The sequence below is a fragment of the Hemiscyllium ocellatum genome, chromosome 20, assembly GCF_020745735.1.
Source record: "Hemiscyllium ocellatum isolate sHemOce1 chromosome 20, sHemOce1.pat.X.cur, whole genome shotgun sequence".
In the NCBI taxonomy this organism is placed as follows: Eukaryota; Metazoa; Chordata; class Chondrichthyes; order Orectolobiformes; family Hemiscylliidae; genus Hemiscyllium; species Hemiscyllium ocellatum.
The window spans coordinates 31,332,970-31,350,749 of NC_083420.1; positions in this window are offsets into that span (position 1 = coordinate 31,332,970).

Consider the following 17,780-nt stretch of genomic DNA (forward strand, 5'->3'; position numbering starts at 1 on the left):
GCAGTGAAACAGTGACAGCCACTTTGACTAAAATCAAATGTGCACATAGACTGTTAACCTATTGTATAATTAGGTTCCTGAATTATGTATTAAAGGCCTCTAGACGGGTTGGCAACAGCAGCAGCCCTTGTATACATTAGCAGCACTGCAGTATAACATCATAAGGATGACAATGGATGAAGAAATGAACTACTGCAGCTCAGGGAATACAGAACAAGTAAAGCATCAGACTGAGATGGAGGGGTCACTAAAGGAGCAAAGCTGCATTCTCATCAACAGGCTTACTGTAATGACAAAGCAAAAAAATTCATTACAATGCATTTGAAGACATCCTTTCCAGTCAATAAACCATTTATTATTCACTACTTCTGTTCAAAAAACAACATATCAACTTTTCCTGACATTAACAAATGTCTATTTTCTAATTAAGGTTTAAATCAAAGGTATACAATCGCTAACGGCTAGACACCGCTCTGCTGCAATTTGGATCCATATTCAAATGTCGGGTTGAAGCAGTTCACTTATGATTAATTGATTTCAATGGGAAAAGAAAGTTCTATAATGTGAGAAGACAGTAAGAGCAGCATCAGCTTCATAAGGAGTAAAAGTCGTTTAGTGAAACTGGAGAGTCTTTGTGATTCAGCGAGTACTTTCAGGAATCTTGAAGAAATGATTTCTCCTGAGGTGATGCTTGAAGCATTGTATCTTTAGGAGAATTTCTTTCCATCCACTGCTAAAATGAAATCTCACTGACTGCTAACCTTTCGAATGAAATAGCCTTGTGTTTCTGATTTCTGTAATTCAAACATACCACTGATTGTAACCATTCATATGATGCCAATGTAGCACACACGCACAAGGATAGGTCATTCCTGGCAAAATAATATCTGGGTTATTATGAAAGTCTTTAAAAATGCTAATAGAAAATGTATTGTTCCAAGACTGTATTAATTGTGGCTTATTCTCCATCTTAAAAGAAATAAATTTGGGGAATTCCATTCTTTTCTTCCACTATTTCTCTTCAAGTAGTTTGTCACTGTTTCTGACATCATCTTTCAACTTTGCATACATTCTTGTGCTGCAATTTAATGGCACAATCGTCTTATTTTGATGTCTTTTCCTGGTGATGGAACTGGTTTTGCATGTGCCACACAATGGCCAAAAAGGAATCGCTGTGCTATTTTTCCCTCCAACTAATCTTCTTAATGTCCGTGCTCATCAATTCCCTTGCAATTGAAACACTGCCAAAGTTCAATATAAGCTAAAGCTTACTTTTTTATCAAAGGCTAAGTTGCGCTGAGTTTTTTTGGAGGGTGTTGCACGGTGAGACCCAGGGAGGGTTCTTGCTGCATTTGAAGAAACTTACCTCATTAATAACCTACCCCACTCCTGACAAATGATTCCCACTCCATCTTACCACATGCCATCGCCACAAAATGTCTCACTCTGCATGTGTCCTGGAATTCACCAGCCTCCCTTGCATCTGCACCATCTTTAAAAGTGTATTGTTTACCCTGAGAAATACTGTCAGTGTGGAGGTGTGCTGTATTTTCCCCAGACTTGGCCATCACAGGCATCCCTCTGTGCAGGCAGGGACATGGACGACCTGCTGGATGGGATGGTGGGACTTCATCTTCAAATCCAGGGCCAGCATTTGCACCATGACACCAGACCGTGCCACATAGGCCTAACTTACTAACCAGGTCAGTGCAGTCTCAGCCATCTGAAGGAATGTACAGCAATGCAAGAAGAAGATCAATGAGTAAGTGCCACCATTACATATATGCCACCTCACACTCGGTTCATCTCTGCTACTGCACCCATCTCCTTCTCGGGCTCATGCTCTCCTACTGTCAATATTGCCTGCAACATCTTCCCTCACTTGCTCTCATCCACCCCAATCCCCAACACCAATAATCATGCCTCGTTCAAGACACCTTCCCACTTGCTCCAGAAGTGACAGACATACCATCCACCTTCATCTCCCTTCAAATCCACCTCTCTCTCATTGCAGGAGGATAGCAGCTTCTCACATGGCAGGAAGACTGAGGACAGTTGGTGGGTTGCTCGACTTCCAGTTCCTCAGGGACAGAAAGCTCGGAGTCTGATTGCCCCAAGTGGATGACTGACCATTTCTGAGACAACAGACTGGTAATGGAGGCAAGCCTCGATGTACTGTGCAAGGAGTCTTTCCCTGCACAAAGGCTAACATCGTTGACTTGACAGGAACCTGGCAACCATGAAAGGTTTATGTTTCCTTTGTGTCTGTGCCAAAGGACAAAGCAAGACAGCACGAATATGAGCCTCATATCTCTAGCTGAGGGGGCAAAGTGCAACAAGGCAAAGCAAGGCTGAGATGCTGTGAACATAGGTAGGGTCAAAGTAAGTAAGCTCTGTGACAGTGAGCAAAGTGCCTGGGGATGTTGGCTGGTCCAGCCCATGAGCAGGATGTGTGAGCCTGAGTGTATAATGTTCTCGCTGGAGCATTACAATGATAGGTATCAGTGTAGCCCAATGAGCAGCACTGAAGTGCAGGAACATCCTGCACATGGATCAGAGATGTGCTATGAGAGCTCTAAGAAGCTGGCATATATTGAACAGAAATATCTGTGGACATGGGGTACACATTGCCTGTACTCATTGATCATACCTCGGACTGTTGATGCCCAGCATCCAAATTCTCAAGCTGTGAACCAAATCTGCCAGGTACCCACTCTGGCTTCCTTTGTTTTTTTCAAGATCTAGCTGGCTTGGCCAGGTTGGTAAGGTAGAAAACAGCATATTAATGGAGCAACTTATGCCATTAATAAGGCATTTAACAATCCGAATCCCCCTTTATCGGTATTTCGCTGTTGCCGAGCAAGAAACCCATCACCCACCTTGTGAAAAGCATAAAAAATGGAAAGTGTTGCTCTTCACATTGAGACTGACCTCATTGGAGTTCTTGTCTAATTCTCACAAATCTCATCATAGCCCACATTGCTCAGACCCTGATGAAACTCTGCTGCCAGTTTTTATCTTGCCTTTTGTTTGCAATTCTTTGATGTTGTACCTTCTTTTCTATTGGTGCTCTTTATTACTTTCTCCTTTTTTCTAATTTTCTTTGGCCGTCCCATCTTTCCATTTACTTTCCATACAGTCTCCTGTTCTTATCTGTTTCCTGACCTCTGGTGATCTGTCGGACTTAGCAACACTAATACATACTTTTGCTATTTGGCACCACAACATAGACAGTTTCTGCTGCATTTCCCAAAATTGGAAAGATTTGATACAGGTAAAATAGAAAAATCGACTCCCAATCCATGCCATTAAAAAATATTGCAAAAGTCAACAACAGCAAGAAATTGACTGACCAAGAGTTGCCTGAATTGGGACATGTTAGTGGCGGATGCCAGAAACTGGACACTTAACTCACCTGACAGCTCATTTTGCCTCTATGCTGCAACTTGCTGGAAATGTGAATTAATGCATCAACAAAGAGCATCTCAGAACCCTGGACATCAAACCAAATATTGTTTCTTATTAATTACTGAATTGCAAGAATACAGAAAGAAACAAAATGAATGATGAAGGAAATTGGACGAGTTAAATTAGATACGGCAAGAGAAATATTGAATTCAGAAAGAGAAAAGAATTACAAAAGGTAATTTTAAACAAAATTGAATGTAGGATTTTATAAACCTAAACAAGCAATTTGCTACCTGAAGGAATGAGATTCAACAATTGCAACTGGTCAGTTTCAGGATTTCCAGATTTTAATTTCATGTCTTGGATCATATGTCATTAACAGTATCCTTTGAAAGTAATATCAGCCCTAGTTATCTGCAGCAGATCCAATGGACTATTTCTGGAGCTAAGATGTGTATCTTACATCTATGCATACTGGATGTCCTGCCACTGCTGGACAGTTGGTATCTACCCAGTAGTAAATTTCAGGAAGCTAAGGTAAGCTTAGATATTTGCACTGTAGTATGACCCTTCCATTGCATGAAATTAATGACCCACTATATGCTGAGAGACAGTCTCTTGTAGGCTGAATCATGGAGCAGCACTCACTAAGGTATATGTTTTTCAGAATGCATAGTGGTATTGCGTTGGTCTTAGTTCCTGTGTCAATTTTAACTTTTAATATGTATTGTTGTGTTTTTTCAAGGCATATGACACAAATGATAGAAGTTTCTGATCATATAATACCAGTCAATCTCATTCGCTTGTTGCACTTTGCTGAAGGTGGCAAAAAGTATTGGCTGCACCTAAAGCATGCCATGGTTATTGGCCTGTCACTTTGGTTTCATATTTGTGTGCACCTTCAAGTAATGGTAAGATCTTTTTCATTGCTCAGAAGAATCTCCCAAAAGGCTTTAATCAATATAGGAGTGCATACTTCTTCAATGAGCTTCTCTTAGACATCCCCTTCAGGTCCTCTTCTCATACCCTCTGTTGTAGAATGTTTCAACAAAACTTATGGATAGACTGTTGGGGTTTCTGTCTCTCTGACCTGACTTAGAGTCTGGTTTTCCTGAAGCTCATGACAATTTTGAGATGGTCTTTCAGACTTGCCAGAAAGACTGCACATATTAATCATGCAATGCCTCTCCTTGCCAATGGCAAAGAAGATTTTCAAAGATCATTTATCATTTGATTAGCAAGATGAAATTGCATATATTAGTTGAATAACTGTAATTTAATCCATAATTAAGGGCTTGATTTCCATTTTTGCCTTCTATGGAATGTGAGCATTGCTGTCTGGGCTAGCATTCATTGCCTGTCCCTTGTTGCTCTTGAGAAGGTGGTGATGAGTTGCCTTCTTGAACCATTGCAGTCCATGTGCTGTTGGTAGACCCACAATACTGTTAAGAAAAGAATTCAGGATTTTGACCAAGCGACACTGAAGAAACTGACATATATTTTCAAGGCAAGATTGTGGGTGGTTTGGACTGAGACTTGGAAATGATGTTCCAGTATCTGCTCCCCTTGTACCTCTAGATGGTGGTAGTTACGGGTTTGGAAGGTGCAATCAAAGCATTTTTGATAAATTTCTGCAGTGCATCTTGTAGGCAGTACATGCTGCTGCAACTGAATGTCAGTGGTGAAGTGATTGAATGTTTGTGTGGATGTCATGCCAATCAAGTGAGCAGTTTTGTCCTCGGCTTTTGTTGAAGATGTTTTGTTATTGTGAGAAGTAGAGTTCAGGATTTCTATTCTTATACTTGTTCGCTTTCCTCATATTTCATTTTTCCTTTCTCTGCTTCTGTTACACTGTACCCTTCACTGTTACTGTTCCTTTATTGGGCTTATTCATTTATAGACTGTTTCTTTAAGAAATGCAGCCTGTAGTAGTAGGTTTCTGCCACTGGATGGTGCATTAATTGTCGCACTTGCCATGGTAACTCCTCGACCAATCATAGTCCACTTGGCAACCAATCAACACATTCTGCTCACACAGTATAAAAATGGTGTTCCCCTTAAATTGGTATTCTTGTGAAATGTGTTGATGAATGCAAGATAAAAAAACCCCAACAAATTGATGTTTTTTTCAGCAAACCTCAAGTGCTCTACTGCAATGGTCAAATGTGTTAATAGTTATAGAAGTGGCTCATTCCTGAAGCACAATCCAAATTTCAAAGTTGAACTAGATTTCCACTGATAACTGCTGGAGTCCTACTAAGGTTATTCCTTTTCATTCATTCTTAGATGCAAGGAACACAGAAACAAATTACATTTATATGACTCACTCAATTTTCAAGCTTAATAAAAAAATAAACACAAATCAGAATAATTATATATGATTATGATCTGCCCTACATTTAAATGCTAAGTGTTGATACATTGAGTTTTATTAAAAATAATAAGGTACAAGTAGCTAATTCACCAATACATAACCCGATAACATTTTTAGATGCATGTCAATATTAGGATGCAACAGGGGTTAGATTTTTTTGACTGCCAGTTAATATAGGCTTTTAACTGTGTTGTTAGAGGAATCCCCATTGCTGTAATATTACATCAATTTCTTGTTGTAGCTTAAAAGTCCGTGTAGACCATAGTCAGAAAGCAATAGACAATTTGTCTGCTAAACAGGTAAGGGAGTAAATTTATTATTTATGCTTCATTCTTTCACATATTAAACATGCATAAATGCACTACTGAAGGTATGATCTGATGTTGACAATACTTAATTGGCACAGAGCAAGGGGCGATCCCACTTCTGTGCCGAGAAACCGCAGTGAAAGGAAAAACAACTGCCAAGTTGAAAATATTGCTGTTGACCTTTAGCTCTTTATATGATCCCATGGTTTCTACTGTGCCCAGGATATCTCCATAGCAGTAGGCAAAAGAATTACATCAGGTAGAGAATCATGTTATCACTGGAGAGTTACCACTATATGCTTATTTTGCAGCGGACTTGCTCCAGTTCCTCCACTAGTAGTCTCTTTCACGTCAAACAAGAATGATAGGAAACATCACAATCCAATGTAATTATTTTTTTCTTCCTCTGGTCTGCAATCACAGTTGGCAAACCATCAAAGTGCCACAATAGACTCACTATAAATGGTGCCCATATCTCCCTTCTCAGACCATATATTTTCATATTTTCTCACTATTGAGGAAAGAATAAATCCTTTCACATTAGGAGAATGCTGCACGGTGGTGCAGCAGTAGTGGGCTGCAGGGCTGATTCCCCTATGCCACTAAGCTCCTGATATTAGTCAGGCTGCTGAGGGGAGATTACGAAGACTGGAGGATCTGAACAGTGAGGAAACAAAATTGGAAGGATAGTCACCCCCAGGCCAGAATTCTGCTCTTTTCAGCAGCTGGTATTGGCAGAGGCCTGGTTAAAGGTTGCCCACCTGACATTTCAGAAGTAATTGGTGCAAAAAAAAGCAATTTCACATTCTCATGCATATTTAATATCATTGTGAAAAATGTAACCTCCAGGTGCTGTAGCTCTGGTGAATCTGGAAAGTTGTGGCTCTTGAACCATAACATTTTAAAGCACAGAGGAGACTGTTCAACTCATAAGACTAGGATTTGAACATGCTGGCCTGGATAGAGATGAGGGGGAAACATGAATATTGACTTATGGTTCTCATTGGCATCAACTGGAACCACCATTCAACAACAGCTCATCCATGATACCAATATTGTGCCCGGCAGGGAATAATCTGCAAAGTTCCTTGTTAGGGTAATTCAAAATCAATCATTTTGCTACTCTGTCATTTTATTGCCTTATATTTTGCTTTGCTTTATCGATTTATGTCGTTGTCTTTTCAAAATAGAATGATGACTGATTTGATGATCCACTGGGAAGAAAAAAAAATCTGTGCCTTAATAATCCTCCATGCAAAAAGATTTTCCCAAACTCCCTTCTGACTCCCTCCAAAACAACTTTAAATTGATGATCCTTCATCACTGACTTCCAACAAGAAAAAAATAGCATTTCCTCATTCACTTGATCAAACCTTTCATTATTAAAAAAATCCTGCCCTTTTTTCAGTGGAAATAGACCTCACTTCGTAAATTGTTTCTCATAATTATAGTACCCGATTTTGGAAGCATCCTAGTTTATTTTTGCCGATCACTCTCTACAACTTTAATGTCCTTTCTGTCACCAGCTGAACAATATGTGCATTGTATTCTAAGCATATCTGAATCATTAGTTTGTGTAAATGTATGAACATTTCTTTCTATCTATATCACTATTTATAAAACCTAATGTTTTATTGGTCTTTGTATGGCTTTCCGTAGCTGCACTCACACTTTCAGAGAAGCATGGAAATGATGTTGGATTTCACTGGCCTGAGCTGGAATGAGCCAGAAAAGAGAGTAGAAAGCCACAAACATCAGTGACATGACCCAAGCAGCTCACACATAATGTAGCCTGCAGGTAAATCTAGAAAGGGGGGATGGCAGTTGACAAGTGGGGAGGAGAAAGAGATGATTGGGTTAAAGGAATACTTCCAATTGCAATTTCGGCAAGTGTTTTTGAAACCATATATATCATATAGGTTGGTGTCTTCAAAGGCTGACAGATAGGTTGCACACAGACTTAGTTGTTTCAAATATGTCAACTGCATTCACTGTAGCCAAATGTTGGGAAACAATTCTGTTGTGTTAACTTACCTATTTACATTTTCACCCTTTGTTATCCGCATGTTGGATGTGCTCCAGTATATTGCCCTCCATACTGCAATGCTCAATTTACATCAGTTAAGCTGGAGAGATTCCAGCAAATGTCAAGGCTTTGTATTATTTGGTCCTTCTGTTAATCTGTACCTTCCAATGTGTTTCTCAGAAACATATTTGTGCATTTGGCTTTCTATTCCTTTATGCCAGTAACATCAGCCCCTCTGGGTGGAATCCGCCAAACAAGCATCGATTTTCAAAAACTTAGGAATGAACACGAGTGGGTTATAGTCAGGACAGCAGAAAAGGTGATTCATTTGTCATTGGGAAAGGCCATCAATAAGTTCTCCTGCTGAGACTTCAGAAGTGGTGTAATATCACAGATAGGCATGCTCAGAGACATGCTATGTGCATTGGCCAGCCTGTCACAGTGCCACTATTAACACTTGGAGAGATTTGACTCCAACTTCATCAAGGGCATTGGACAGAGCATGGACTCTCCACAACATTTGATCCATTTCTTTATCAAGTTGCAGACGCAGGAACACTATAACTATTGCCCATGTACCTGTTGTAATCATTGTATTAATAAACCGTTATTGTGAAGCTGCATTAACACTCCTTACAAATCCAGAAACTCCAATCACACTCCAGGTTACTTATAGACATTTCAGATTTTTTAAAAAAAACTTACTTCTAATTCAGGTCTCATGAAAGGCTTAACAGACAATCAATTTTTCAATGTATAATTTCAGTTACATCACACTGCAAATTTTTGCTATAAATTCTGTGTTACGATCGAGCCCTCCACAATCACCTGATGAAGGAGCGTCGCTCCGAAAGCTAGTGTGATTCCAATTAAATCTGGTGGACTATAACCTGGTGTTGTGTGAATTTTAACTGGATTATCCAGTGAGACATCCTGATATTTCATCAGCTTGTTGGTTAGGTGACATGAGAGTTGCATATATTCTCAGCCTTTGGTGCACAGCCAGGACACTGAGGTAGTACACACACTTTTCTGACAGAATATAATCTCTGTCATAAAAGAAAAGGCCAAAAGCATCTCACATACTAAGAAAGCAGCACCAGGCCTGCATAACACCACTTTTGTGTCTCTGCATCAATTCATTTCGGGAGCTGCCTATTCTTTATCAAAGAAATAGCCTGTACAAGTTTTCCAGGGTTGATTCTAGCTGATAAACTGTTTATTTAGTTGATCAAAAATTACACAAATTGATTGACAGCTCACAGCCTGCAGTTTCTGTTGTCCAACTTCACAAAACTGCTGCCCCTTAAAAATGTCTCTGGCCTGAAATGTGCAGTTGGAATGACAGAATACTATCAGCTTTCTCCATCATTGATCTGTAAATCTGACAATGACATTCGATGTTGCATCCAAGTTCAAATTGGAAATCAAGGGACTCGTGCAGTGAATCCCCACTCCTCCATAGGGTTTGCTGTTGAACTGCCGATTGATGGCAATTAATTAGAGATCACGGATTTGAGATTAATGTTTTTACTCTGCAATCCTTGATGTAAAAACAATTAGAGAGGTGTTGTATTGTTGAATGCAAACTAACTGGGTTTCTGTGCACTATAATTGCTACTGAAGAAACTCTTTATTCCTGGAAAAGAAACATTTTTATATTTGTGGAGTGGCAAATTTATTTTTTTCTCCCATTTTCACCCTCATCTTACATACATGTTTTAAGCTTTTACTATTGTCTGTAAAATCATTAAAAGAAAATACATTTAATTTGCTACTTTTCTGATTTGCTGTCTGTGAGAATTCCTCAATGTGATTGCTTGCTTGATGACAATGTTGATACTAAGGCTGTAAGATCCCATATACAAGTATCAGTAAGAAGGCAATGCCAGGAAATTTGAAATCCACACCATATAGGTCAATAGATCCTCCCAAGCAGCTTGTTCTGAGGTCAGGTGTGTATACCATTACTTTGCTGCTCACTACAAACTTCAGACCTATTAAGAAAATGGCTTGTCCACTAATCAATTCCATATATTTCTGAATCCCTTGAAAGAAAACATTTGACTTAGGCACATCAGATTATACTTTTGTCAGAACACTATTGAATTTCATGGAATTCTGATATATTGCGCAAACTAAATGTTAAACACATTTTTTGCTTCACGAGTACTTGTAGAAATCAAAAATGATCATTTATATGTTAAATGATCCAATAGCAGCACACATTGTTCTAGAATTAGTTTTAAGAGAGATAAAACTTTCAACAAGAACTGCATGTACACAGAATAATAACAATGAATTCCAGACATCATTCACTGAGATCATCCTAACACACTTGAGTCTTTAGTGTTTTGGAATTTTTGACTTCTTAAACTCAAAAGAAGTAGCCTACCTTACCATTGCAAATTGTAAACGGTCTTTATTCAGTTATGCTCAAATCTCTAATTGGCAAAGCTAAAATTTCAGAAAAGCAAACAAAAATAGTTTGTGCAATCCATTTTAATTTGCTTCACACTGTGATAATCAATTATGCGAGTCAACGTAATAATGTTTTGTTGTTGTTGCTTATAACATATTGTCATCGGCCTTGCTGAAGCTTAAACACCAACATACTTCCTGTTTCAGGTTTAAGGCTTTTTAAACATAGCTATTGCTTTAAGATTTTTCTTCTTCCTGTCTGAAGCCACCAAACCCCTCTTGTAGCATGCTCTCAATAGATTATTGGTACGTCACTGCAACTGTTGTGGACTCACCGACTTTAAGGACATTTAAATGGTTATTGGATAAACATATGAATGAAAATGGAATAGTGTAGGTTAGATGGGCTTCAGATTGGTTCCACAGGTCGGTGCAACATCGAGGGCTAGATGGCCTGTACTGCTCTGTAATGTTCTATGTTCTATGCTCTATAATTCTTCATACACTTGACAATTTGAGCGTAATTTTGACTGGACAATTTGCAGCCAAGTTCAATCATAGGTTCAGCTCAAATTTGGACAAAGGGTGTTGTGGTAACCACACTGTGTCAGAGATCCCTGGCGAATTCCTCCCTTTTTATCAAAAGGTAATGGAACCAGTTGTAGTACTCTTGACTGGCTAAGATCATTGAATTAATCGTGGCCCGAGAACAAACTTAGAATCACTTGGTCCATTTGGCTCAGTATTATGTTAAGTGACATAATCATTCTCCAATCTGGGAAACTGAAGTGTAATGTTAACTGTGTTGCATTCTTGCAACAGGCTGAAAAGTTGGCAATTAAAATGTAGTTCTTCATTTCAACCGTCATCCTTTAAAAATTCACACATAGTCAACTGGAATATATTGATGTCATTAAGGTGACCATTTTATCACAGTGTCAGTTTTTATATTTATTGTTCATTTGTTAGCTGTGGTCTATTTGCTGCCTGTCAGGAAATATCTTGTTTCAAACGTTATGCACAAAAATTCACTAATTAATTGTAGGGATTTTTAAACAATTGATACAACAATAAGAATTGGGCAAAAAAGTTAACAGAATTTTAATGCTACCTCAAGAGCCATAGAATATAACAGTGTAAAGGGAATGATGTGCCGCGGTGGCTCAGTGGTTAGCACTGCTGCCTCACAGTGCCAGGGACCCAGCTTCAATCCCAGTCTTGGGCAACTGTCTGTGTGGAGTTTGTACATTCTCCTCGTGTCTGCGTGGGCACCCTCTGGATACTCCGGTTTCCTCCCACAATCCATGGATGTGCAGGTTAGGTGGATTGGCCATGCTAAATTGCCCATAGTGTTCAGGGATGTGTGGGTTAGGTGCATTAGTCAGGGGTAAATGTAGGATAATAGGGAATGGGTCTAGTTGGGTTATTCTTCAGAGGATCAGAGTGAACTTGTTGGGCTGTGAGGCCTGTTCCAAACTGTAGGGATTCTATGATAAAAAGGGAACATATAAATGTTTTTGTTAATGTCGAAACAGACTGTTTGGACTATTGTAAATATCTCTATACCCGAAGCATAATCTGCAACATACATGTTAGCAGTTCTATGATAATACATCATTTTCCACTTATCATAAAGGAGTAGCACACAGAACAGTTGAGATGATGTGAAAACTGATAGTGAGACATAAACAACTTATCAAAGTTATCTAAAGCCTGAAACTAACTTCCGAATCTGGCTCTGTGTAATGCATTGTAAACTTGTTGTCTCTTCCCAAATATCTTCAGAAAGAACTAAAAATGATTTGAAAACTGTCCTGGCATGGTCAGAATTTCTCATCAGTGATATGTATGTGAGCTTAGTTCTGGGCCAGGACACATTTGCTTCCTAACTAATGGCATGAAAAATGTTAGGTTGCATCCTGGCATCACCTGCAGGTTTGATTAGGAAATGTTATTCAGTTGATACACACCAGTAATTACTTACTACCTTTTCACCTCAGGGGCCAAATTATCTATAAAATGCCCTTCTGAAACAGAAGCTGACAGCTGTAAACATGATAACACGATATTATATATTGCAGCAGACATACAATCTTCAGCATGCACCCACGATTTCAAAGTTTTGATCAAAATTTTGCACTCATCAAGGTGGGAGGTATCTTTTCTGGGAATTGAAATATCTAGTGTTGGCATCAAGTTACACCTCACACAGGTTAAATCAGACAGACCGTCTTGTAATCAGCATTATAGTTGTTGACACTTAATAATCACACAATGAATGTTATTCCAGCTAGTGACTTCTACATTCCATGAATGAACAATGTGCCCAATTCACTCAGTTTGGAAAGGAGACAAATATCTTTTTGTATCTTATGTACTAAAATAGTGCAAAATTCATAATCATTGCAAGCATTAACAACCTGAGGCACCCTCAATTGTGCAAGCATGAATATTCCTTACTTTTGATGGCATTTTTGCGATGCTGTGATGAGTGTGTGTGCTAATGGGAGCCGAAATGAGGAATGGTGGGTCCTGAGAATTAGTATTCACTGCAAACTGAACCAACACTTCCTCAACCCAGTGCAAGTAGAAATATACATACAAAAGAATTAAAACTTCCTCCAGATCAGCCCCAGTGAGGTTTAAACCTAAGGTTCTCTCGATCCGTTATTATACTGAAATATCCTCTAATCCAAGCAGCATCCTGGCAAACCTCTCCTGCACCCTTTCCAAAGCCTCCACATCCTTCCTGTAATTTGGGGACCAGAACTGAACCAAATTACAATACTTCTTGGGATTTTCAAAGCTAGAATTAACACAGAGGATTCACAATTGACATTAGAATATTGACAATGCAAGAAAAAGTGCGCTTCTATTCACTTGGATCATGGTCGATGTATCCTTCAGCTCCAACCAACCACCATTGTTTTGTACTCTGAGAATACTTACATCATTAAAACAATTATCAACCTTAGTCTTAGTCAGGTCCAACTGTCCCAGCATCCACAGGCTGTGCATATACATATTTACAGTAAAATAAAAGGCCTGATTTGTATCAAACACAGACAATGCTGGAAAAACTCAGCAAGTCTGGCAGCTTCTGTGGAGAGAGAAGCAGAGTCATATTTCAAGTCCAGTATGACTCTGTTTCAGAGCCTGATTTGTGCCTTGCCAGTGGCAAAACTTGGACATTAGACCTATTGACACCTTGCCCAATATTTATACCCACAAAATGCATTCATTATTTAAGATCTGTGTTCATATCAGCAAGAATTTTGACCTTTTAATTATTACTCATGTGTTCATGTTTAATTTTAGTTAAGCTGCAATGGTTTTTCATTTTATTTAATTTCTTCGTCTTCTACACTCCTAGATTTTACTGTTCCTTAAGTATATCAGGTTTGAAGCTGAGGTATTAAAGGTTCAAATTCAACTATGTGATGTGTGCAGCAGAACATTTAATAATTTCCGTAAAATTTTTCTCACCATTATTTCAACAAAGGCTTCAACCTATTGATGATATAAAGACATCTCTGAAATATCAAATGGAGTGTATTTGTTGTGAAGGAATTAACACATGTATTACAAATGTTACACAATCTATCATGAAAACTTCCCAATCGTCACTGTGTTAGGCACTCCTGAAGAGGCTTTACATTCCTGTCTTGGAAGCTTTTGATTTATTTGGTGATCTAAACCATTTAAGCTGATTTTGCAAATTTAGTCTGATTAGACATTGGAAAAAAAGGTGAAATCATGTTTTTAATTTGTTTCCATCTCCATTTTTCTGTCAATTACCATAAATATGATCAAGTTCTTGGATGTGCCTACTGCAGATGACACAAGCAAAGTCTCAGTCACTAGTTTGATACACCTATAACTATCATATGCAGTCAAGACAAGTTGTTTTCTTCTATGCATTAAATGGTTGCATGATGTCTTTGTTTGTGAGTTCCGTATGTCATCTGTTAAGAGCATTTGAATGTAAGAGGGAAATAGCCACAGGAGATGGTCCTTATTAAAATCACGTGACAAAAAAATCAAGTACTATGAACAAATATAAAATTAAATTTAATTGACTTAGTTGCCATTGAAAATTCCAGTCAGATTATAATCCCACAGATTTTATAGGTAAGTAGGAATAAAAGGTATTAAGAGAACATTAAGAGTTTGCAGGTGTCCCATTCGGTTAATGCTGGTGGTCTTGTTGTCACACAGTGACAGGGTCCTATCACTGGACTGCTGCAATAGTCAGAAACAGACACTGGACCCATTTCTCAAGCAACCCAGAGTCCCAGTGACATTGCTATGGCCCTAACAGCAAATTTAAAGAACACGTCAGAGCATGTACTAACATGCAGGTCTGCCTTGCCCCCCCCCCCCCCCCCCCCCCCCCCACCCCCCCCCCCCCCCCCCCACCCCCCCCCCCCCCGCCTGAAAGATATGTGGTCCCTACCAAACACTCAGAAATGCTAAAAACGCCTCTAGAAATCTAACACTGTCCCAGTGCTAAGACCCAGAACAGGTTCTCCCCCTAGATCTTGTTTCCCTCTTTCGATATTTGCAGTTTGAAAGTCAGATCTGAAATTTCAATTTGCCTTTTGGCCACCAGAGTGACCAGTCTTCAAGCACACTGCATTAGTCAGCTGGCCAAATGTTAAAACAATCAGAATGAACCTTAGCCAATGTCGATCTGAGAGACTGCCTGGTACCTGCACAGCTTGATATTCAGTTCCACTGCAGTTAACAGAATTAAATATCAGCCGCTGTGAAGGACGACCACTTGTTTTGCACCATTGCCCAAGATGGATTTCTACCCCAAGGTCTCCCCAAATCAACAGTAGTTGCAAGCATAAATGAGAAAGGATTTATGGACTGTTTCCCCAAGTGAACAAATCCAAATTCATATATCCTGCACAATACAAGGCCATAAAGTTCTCATTTAGGGTTTAAAAAGGCAGGAGATGAACTGCCTGCAGATCTAGTGGGAGCTGTTCTTGACTCACAAGGAAGAAAAGTTGTGAACTTTGAGCCCCACAGCTGCTCATCACTTTAGCCCACTTATTTCAATTACAAGTGCTTGAGCATCTCTAAGTGAGTGAGAAAAATGCTACAACAGACGCACTTCGCAACTTCTCATGCCTCTTTTGTGGCAATCATCAGGTAACACTGTCAATAGTGATACAAAAATCCATGCCTGAACTATAAGAGGTTTTGTGATCAGTGACTGACAACGCTGGATAGAAATAAACCAATAACATGTTATAGTGAAGTGTCACCTACTTTTGTAAATATGATGTTGGGGGAATTCTTCAGAGAAAACTTGTTGCATGGTCAATTTAAGTTCGAAGCTGTGCTGTTTATTTTTAATCCTTATCTATTTCAAAGAAATCAGGATGTCAATTTAAGTGAGAGAGTGTGTATATATATTCATAAAAATCCAAAAATACTTTTAAAATACTTCTCTATTTCACAGAACTTCAGTAATACCTCAGGAAGAACATCATTCCTATTAATAGCTTTTATAGCCAAAAGATAAAATACAAAACAGGAAAATCCACTTTGTATTCACATTAACTTTTTATTAATGTAATCAACATGGATATATACCCAGTCAAACCGTTCCTTACTCCGAGTTAACAAATGCAATTGAACATCTTCAAAGCTAGGGCAAGTTCTCCAGATGAGTTTCTTTGCTTATACTAGGTACTGCCATTAGAGTGCTTTAGCTTCCATTAACTTGTCACTTCCCTTTGCTACCAACTTTTCAAGGAGTCTATTCATTCTGACAGAACTACTGCCTGTCACATAAAGTAATGGCTCAGTACAAATAAGCAGGAACACCCTCAAAGCTGATGGATTAACCAGTGATCAAGACTGGCATTAAAATCTCTACAAAGGCAGAACTAAAGCAAACTGACAATATTGTATTTAATTATCTTAACAATGTACAGATAAGGATTACATTTCTGTTTTTTTTATTGAAATGTACAGACACTCAGAATTCTGCTTGATATTTATGGTTATGACTATCTGTTATTGCCAAAGAAAAAAGATATGCCATTTGAACTGGTAGGGATTTACAATTTGATTACATTGTCTAATGGTACTTTCCCATAATCAGATATAAACTGTAAAAGAACAAATTTCATTTGCAATTAATATCATCTTCATTAATGTGAAGGTTGCTTTTGGATTTTGCATAAGACTAAATAATTTATAGAATTTGTTCTGCATGTACGAGAATCATATACAGTGGTGACTCATATTACTGAGGATATTTCTACAAAGAAAGCTGTTCTGCTTCAAATTCAATCTGTCACAGATAAACTACAATTTGTGTTAAATTATTTCAAAGCTAAATGCAGAGCCTATATTTTTGGTTAAGTCAGTAAAAAAATCAATGCTTTCTTGTGTCATATCGCCTCAGAAGAGTAGTGCTTAACAAATGCATATCTCCCTACCTAACGATCTTTTTTTCCTTCTCCCCAAGTATTTTAGTCAAGCTCATCAATTACACCTAACAGTTTAAATAGCTGGCAGTGTTTACACAACATACTTTCCGGGTTACGCAGCCTGATCCCGCAGCTCATTAAAAGCTTCTACATTTATTTGCTGTGTGATACAGTCCTTAGCTCTGGCATAACATATAAAAAAAGGGGCCAATTTTATTTTTCCCTGTGGTGTTAATTGGTTGAGCACATTGCCTGCCTCTTCATTAATTATGTCAATGCATATGAAATTTCCATTATCCTACCGGTACATTAACAAGGTGTCAAAATGTAGTTGACATGGTGCCAACACATTGTTGTGGATGTGAAATGTATAGTGAGGATTATCAGTGGCCTGAATTTTATTTATACTGAGCGTCTTTGGCAGATGCTGCCACCAATTTTCCTCCTAGCCCATTGGAAACTGCCAGTCTCCAGAGGTAAACAAGATCAACCTTACTACTCAATGTAGATAAATCCTCATACACCAAGTAGATAATGGATCTGGAAACACTATAACTTTATGGGACAAATAAAGGATAAAAGGATGACCTGTGACCTAAATAAATGGAGAAACTGCAAAGCTCATTTCAGACAATCTACAGATACTCATCACAACAACTCCCAGCAAATCACTCACCACTGGTAGTGCAATAAACTCTGCCTTTTTTTCCTTCTGTCTTCACACAAAGCTTGATGATGCAGACTGGAAGGCCCAGATAGAAAGCTCTAAATGTCTGCATTGTAACTGA